This window comes from Atta colombica, unplaced genomic scaffold (assembly GCF_001594045.1).
Source record: "Atta colombica isolate Treedump-2 unplaced genomic scaffold, Acol1.0 scaffold19, whole genome shotgun sequence".
In the NCBI taxonomy this organism is placed as follows: domain Eukaryota; kingdom Metazoa; phylum Arthropoda; class Insecta; order Hymenoptera; family Formicidae; genus Atta; species Atta colombica.
The window spans coordinates 776,446-783,855 of NW_017259282.1; the positions used below are offsets into that span (position 1 = coordinate 776,446).

Below are 7,410 nucleotides of genomic sequence, written 5' to 3' on the forward strand. Positions count from 1 at the left end.
CATATATATATATATAATAGATAAAAAAGGAAAACAGATAAATAAACTGTAGAGAAAAGATATAAAAAAATTTATAAAGTAAAAACTTATTGTTTATAAAATTCTTCATCTTGAATAGGAACGTAAAATCTGATGGAATCATACTTGCTTGGAAAGCATTGCAGTAGCGGTCCGTCTGAACAACTGATGCAGTAACATTGTCCGAGCTCTTTCTTCCCCTAAGTTTCGTCCCCTCCATCACATTTCTTCAGGAATACATGAAATTATGAACTTGTTCAACCAACACAAACGAGAGAGATCAAAAATGCAAGCGCCGATATACGACAGCTTTGTTAGTGCAATAAAAGATTTTTTAAGGAACATTTGACATATTAATACGACATATTTCTTGATAACATCATGAATGTAATTTTGATATATTGCGGCGTTATGCAATTGCATAATGATATAAAATTTGAAGATCGAGATGCGTTGCCAAATAATGCACATAATGATATATGTCTCACCCATTGTAGTCTTATACTCGCCATAGTATTCGTGCTCTCTCTCCTATCCTTTCTCTCCTATCCATGGTACTCGTGATCCTACACTTATAGTATTCGCGCTCTCTCTTCTTCCCGTTGTATTCTCTCTCACGTTCTCTTTTCTTCTTGCTCACAATTTTATTACATAAATATGGTTTTTGTTTTACGATTTTTTAATGATGATGATTTAGCAATGATTTTAATTTAGCAACTTATTATAATAATAATATTTCTAGTAATGTAATGTAATATAAATAGCTTCCTAATTATCAAACCATTATAAAACTATTATATTGAGTAGCTATCGATCTTATTGTACTACATCGTATTACTGAACAGCTATCATATTATTAATTAATTCTAAATGTACTAGACTATAGAGAAAAAAGATTCTTTTCAATTGGCGGCAAGGAAAAACAGGAATGTACAGGTTTCAAAGTTACGTGACAAGCAGATGATGACATAGAAGAGAGCGAAAAAAATATTTTAGGATTGTGGAGGAAACCCAGAAAGAAATAGAGATTAGAATTATAATTTCTTATTATTCAATTCTTATTTTACTAATTTGATTAACTTATTTGAGGAAAAATTGCACGCTTTTTTATTATATATTTTTATTATATATTTTTTAATATAGATTTATTTATCTAATATCTAATGCAGCATGTACAATATAATTTAGACCATTAGTTCACATTCTATAATAGAACTTTATATCATAAATTTTGTGCAAAGTGTTTGCAACATCGCGTTTATTAGTAATATAATTTTGTCTTAAAAATGATACAAAATATTTGAATTTTTGCTACCGTGCATTGACTTAATTTATAGTACGCGTGCTCAACACATTGCTCGACTACAAATAAGAAGAGTACGGTTGTTGATTTCAAGTACAAGTATGTATCATGCAATGACAATTTTTTTTACAATTTTTTCGTATCACACACTTTAACAAGTTCTATATTCAGATCTTGATGATGCTGGGACAGTTGACTGCATTAATCGCTCAATATCTGCACAACTCGATGGACGCCTTCCATGTAGCATGAGGCAAGATTATGCGGTTACCTCGATTGTCGTTCGCAATTTCTACATGAGACGTAGGACCCACGATGATCTCGACGTCCAAGAATTTATACACTGTATCAATACATATCTCCTTATCAAGATATAAGGTAGCGAGGTTTCGAAGATGTATGAGAAGATGCGCTGTAGAAAATAAAAAATATGTAAATAGACCTTAGAAAAGTACATAATGTATAAAATGTATAATCAAAATTTTATAAAAATTGAATAAACTTATTGTCTTATTTTAATATAGATATCATATAATATTGAAGTAATATATGTTCCACAACTGTGTGGATGAGCTTCACTGTATTGTGATGTTCCATCAATAACACCATGAATCGTACAATGACATGTAGGAAGATTTAAATTTACGAAATCATCAAATTCGAATCACACATTGATATGTTTATATATCATCTATTATGTCTTATGCTTGATACACCATATATTACTGCGAGTATGAAACGAGTAGAACGTTTCGAAATTCAAGTTCTTTTTACTGCAACTCAAATGCATCATCGACGAGCAATATTGTTTATTAATTTCACACAGAGTAACATAAACATACAATTCTTATTTAATGTTAAAGTAAAACATCCTCACAGAGGTTTTTTTGATGCGATGATTGCGACGGTAATTATTCACTGAGTGGCTGATGTATTAGAGTTCTTTTTCGTTCATGCGTTTTCTATTTCATTATATCATTTTCATTATATCATTTCATTATATCATTTCTATATATCATTATCATTATTTTTTTATTTTTTTTTTTTTATTTTTTTTTATTTATTTATTTTTTCTTTTGGATGGTATATTTAATGTGGAATTTATCTTTACAAATATGCGAATTAATTTTCAGTGTAATTGCCATCAAGCCTACATTAAATTATGCAATGACACATATATAAGAATGTACTTTGACGAAATCGAATCTTTTATATCTAAGGGATCAGCGTCAGCGACAATAAAGTCTGTCTGTTCCTATACTCTTTTCAAAAATGAGTTTAGGCAGTGTATTTCAATACGGAATTTTACGTATCTTTATATAGGGTTAGTTTTTCAGAGTAATGCTATAACGAATAATATGTTTGCATAGAGACGTACACCACCGGTATCTAAGTTATCCTTATTGCAAAGAATTCATTCCTCACATATCTTTAATATTAAAAAAACATTATGATATCTTTTTAAAGGTAATAAAAGACCAACGCTGTTAGTCAATTGATCCCTTAGATAAAAATAATTATTTTATTTCTTTGAACATTTGCACGGTCTATGTTCATTGCTACAATATCAAATTATTACTCAATAACGACAATCAATGCTACTGCAATGCTTTCCAAGCAAGTATGATTCCATCAGATTTTACGTTCCTATTCAAGATGAAGAATTTTATAAACAATAAGTTTTTACTTTATAAATTTTTTTATATCTTTTCTCTACAGTTTATTTATCTGTTTTCCTTTTTTATCTATTATATATATATATATATGTATGTATATATATATATATATATATATATATATATATATATATATATATATATATATATATATATATATATACATTACTTTTTTCTGCAGAGCATCTTCTTACAATAAACCTTGTCGTACATCTCGTATATTGAGAAGAAGATTTACACTGACTCCTACAGCTTACAAATACCTATGTCGGAATCGTCGTGGGACCTGTGTCTTTTGTGGAAATTGTAATTGGCGACAACCAAGGTAACAACATAATTTTGCCTCGTGCAATGTGGCAGGCTTTCATCGAAAGACGCGAGGATATTGAGCGGTTCGTGCAATCAATCGCACCTTCATCATTATCGGTCCAAGATTTAGTAATAGAAATCATAAAAATGCGTGATGTGAATGTGATTAAATTAACACTGCGCGAAACATGTCTGTATATGAAGCCATCAACCATGTTCAAACATTGCATCGAGAACGTATATTCTGAGCTGTGCCAGTATACGCATATCATCAACGAAAAACTTAATAATATTTTTTGTAATATTAAATATTATTTAATTAAATATTTTGTATTGTATTTTAAGTGAAAATTGTATCATCGATAAATGTGATGCTGTAGATTTTTTGCGCAAAAATTTATAATAAAAAATCAAATATAGAAGATGTGAGTTAATAGTTTATGCTTTAGATAATATTATAAACAGTGTGAAAAAAATGTACATTTTATTGCTAATCGGAAGCAGGTGCTTAAAATTCGATTTGAAATTAATGAAATGAAATTAAATTAAATTAAGTTTCTGCTTATAAATATTGTAAGAACTATATAATAAGAACTATATATTGTATATATATTACGTTATATATAAAAGTAAACGCATATTTAAATTATATATCTGGGTGTATGATTATTCATTCCTTTCTTGTTACCATAGCGCTTGTTATCATATTACGCGTCAGCATCTTCACGCTCAACAGTACTGCGACGGTCACAACTATATTAATCGTTCTCTCTATTTAAACCAATAAAAAATTAAATAAAAAACATATGACAAAATATATTTGCGTGCGAGAAAAACATACAACGGAAGCGACAACGCAGCGGGAATGACGAAAGATAAGAGGAAGAGAGATAAATATAGGAGAGAGGTAAATATATGCAGTAAGTAATATATGCAAGCCTTGTTGCCGATGCATTTTGGGAGAATAGCGGATGAAAAATGTGAAAGGCATAGCGAAACGTCATCATATTTAATCCATCGACCAGGGTCCTATGTTTATGTAAATACCGATATCGTTGGGACTAGTACCTATGATTTTGGGTGCGAAAAGAAAAAAAAAAGGGAAATAAGAGAAGAGGGCAACATATTTTGAGATATACCCGGTGGCGGCGACGGCGGCGGGATATGGGGTGACGGTCCCCAGTGATACGTGACGCCACAACATGGTGATAAACATCGATAGCGCCGGTGCGTTCCCGCGCCTTCCTCCTTCTTCCCCGTGCCTACCCGAACCCCTTGCGCCTTCCCCCCCCCTCTCGCGCCTTCAAGTATCCCCCGCTTTCCGCGCTCTCCTCTAGTTCAATAGTCCACAACCCTCTTTGTTATACTACTTTTGTGACTGCAAAATTTATTGATGTCATAATTCTGTTGATGTCATAAAACATATTAAGTTACATATATGTTAAGACAGTAACGACATTTCCTTACTTATATTTAGTTTTGTATCATCGAGGGAAATGTATAATATTGTTTAGTTTCTTTGTGCTTAGCTGAAACTGTAATATGTTTCTTTAATCTAAATTTTGCGAAATAGATACTTTTAAATTAAGAATTGTTTTTGTGTCTGTAGATAAAAATTAATTCAATTAATCTTGATTGTAGTTCCATGAAACGTAGTTGATATTGTGTTAATTCAGAGCGTCTTGAAACATCGTCCAATTACTTCGTTAAAAAGCCCGTAATTTTATTCTTTCAACAATTGTAATCGCACTCATGTTATAATTCCTTTTGTTCTTCATATTCTTTTACATAATTTTCCTCTTCTATTGGAACATCATTTTCAATTTCTTGTTTCATACCTTGAAGAAGATTCAAGTCTGACTTATATTGTTCTCGAAAATTATGTTCAAAAAATTATGTTTCTTTAATCCTTTATGTACAGATAGAAGTTCCTCTAATCGTTTGAAGGTACTAAAAGTTGAATAAAAATTCTTATTTCATATTTAAACAAATACGAAAAGAAACAATTATTAATGTATAGGAAAGAATTTGTATTCTTCAAGCAGAAATATGTGTGTTTTACGATAGAGAATTTGTATAATTGCAGAAGCAGAAAATACTTATTTTAGCCTCATTTACGTGTTCCTCTATTTATGTCATCGACGGATTTCCTAAACTATTTCACTTCAATTCCAAAAGTGTACACTAGTTCATCATCAGTCACAGAAAACAGACATGTGTGACCATGCATCAGCGCCACATTTGCCTTTTGCGCCAAAAATTCCAAAAGGACATTTCCCCCACTCCACAGCGGCGACGACGACGATGACATTTCTTAAAAAGTCTCAGATTCGTATTTTCCGTCATAATATCTCCGCTCGTAGAGCACGTAGAAAAAAAAAAAAAACACTTTCATTATAAATCCCGATTGATCGCAATCGATTGAGCACACTTAGAACTTTAGAACTTGATCGGTTTACCCTTATTGAGATTCGATAGTTTCGTTCTGGCGCAACTCGGCTCGCGTAAAATAGCCACGGTAGTGTCGCTGCACGTAGTTTAGCGCCGAGATGCTACCAGATATTCCTGCGGAACTTAGTGGAAGTCTTTGATCTTTAGAATTTCTTAAGATTCGTCCTATCTTTTTAAGTGGTTTAAAGATAGTTCGGATATTATGTTTGTTTAATATCCTGCCAATCCGATCTGTTCCTTTGATATATGGGAGAATGGATAGGATCCTTTCGTCTAATTGTGTATCAGAGACTATTGTCTTGTTTGCATGTTTATTGATTGTTTTCATTGTTATTGAAATTTAAAAGAAATTTATTAGTGCAATGAATATACAACTAATTTTGTTTTTGTAATAAATGCATTAATAATTAAAAAATAAAATCGTTTACAAAGAACAAAGCAATAATTCAAACAAGTATATACAAGTATATTTTAATATTATTAAAAAAATTATCTTTAATAAACGAAAAATGAAAAGATATTGAAAAAAATTTAAAAATTAAGCATTCAGACATTTCTCTAAATCGAATTATTATTTACCTATGTTACATATTGTTCCAATAATTTGAACTTTATCTCCTTTTTTTATATCTTCGTCAAAATAATCGTTTTTTATAAAATTTATGATATGAGTCTTAAGATTGTACTTTCCATCAACGATTCACAGCCAATAATTTTTTTTAACTTTTCGTTATGTATACTGGCAAAATTCAATCTTATATATCCTTCCAACATCACGAAAATAAAGTAAGTACGAATGAAGAAAGTAGTCATTTAAAGAAAAGAAATATTAAATCAGAAAGTCAGTATAATAAATAATAGCGAAATATAATAGCATCTTTCCGGTAATATTGATTAACTTCTTTAATTCAATATGTACTTCAAGTTGTGTACTTTTTTTATCAAACGAGTAATATGTGGGTGTGGATGTGAGTGTAGTGTGGGTGCACGCGCGCGCGTATGTGTGTATGTGTGTGTGTGAGACAATGTGTACAACTAATATATGTTTTTAATTGTATCACTTCAATTGAGTATTAAATGTTATAGAAATTCTATGGCATTCTTCTAAATAAATTCGTTGCCTACATACAAATAATCAATATTTGGTAGAACAAAAGACATATTAAACATAATCGATTTTAACTTCAGGGGTATGTTTCAAAACTCTGTCAAATTCATACTTTCCGAGTATCTTTTATCCTTATTGTCCATTGAATGATAAATAAGAATAAAAGAGTTGAGAGAATCAAGATTTTAAATGCATCTTAGGGAATCTTGCAATGTATATAATTTCTATTTTAATTTTACAATAGTTTGATCTTGAATCTCTCCTCAAGAAGATCAAGATCTGACTTTTTTGTCCTTCGTTATTCATTGAAAAGTTATTAAAGGATTTTTTACTTACAAGAAACATTTTTATGAATAAGTAATTTTTACATAATTTTCCGTGCAAAGCTATTCTCACTCCACCTCCGATACTTTTTAATGAACGATAAAATCAATGACCTCGGCTTTTTTCAAGATCAAGAATATGATTTTTCGGATATCATTTATGGGCTGATATAAACGTGAATCTTCAATAATGAAATATTAAATTAAAAAATTAAAAAAATA

At 30.4% G+C, this 7,410-nt stretch overlaps 2 protein-coding genes across 3 annotated transcripts in view; one reads left to right on the forward strand and one right to left on the reverse strand.

Annotated features, from left to right (window-relative positions):
• LOC108686811 (surfeit locus protein 1) overlaps window positions 1–7,410 on the forward strand; it is a 50,134-nt gene that overhangs the window by 29,185 nt on the left and 13,539 nt on the right. The window lies entirely within an intron of this gene.
• The window catches only part of LOC108686810 (glutamine synthetase 2 cytoplasmic), a 224,606-nt gene continuing 218,788 nt past the window's right edge, over window positions 1,593–7,410 (reverse strand). The window contains exon 5 of the transcript XR_001931722.1: window positions 1,593–1,733. The gene's annotated coding sequence lies outside the window, so the exon portion shown is untranslated. The remainder of the gene's footprint in view (window positions 1,734–7,410) is intronic.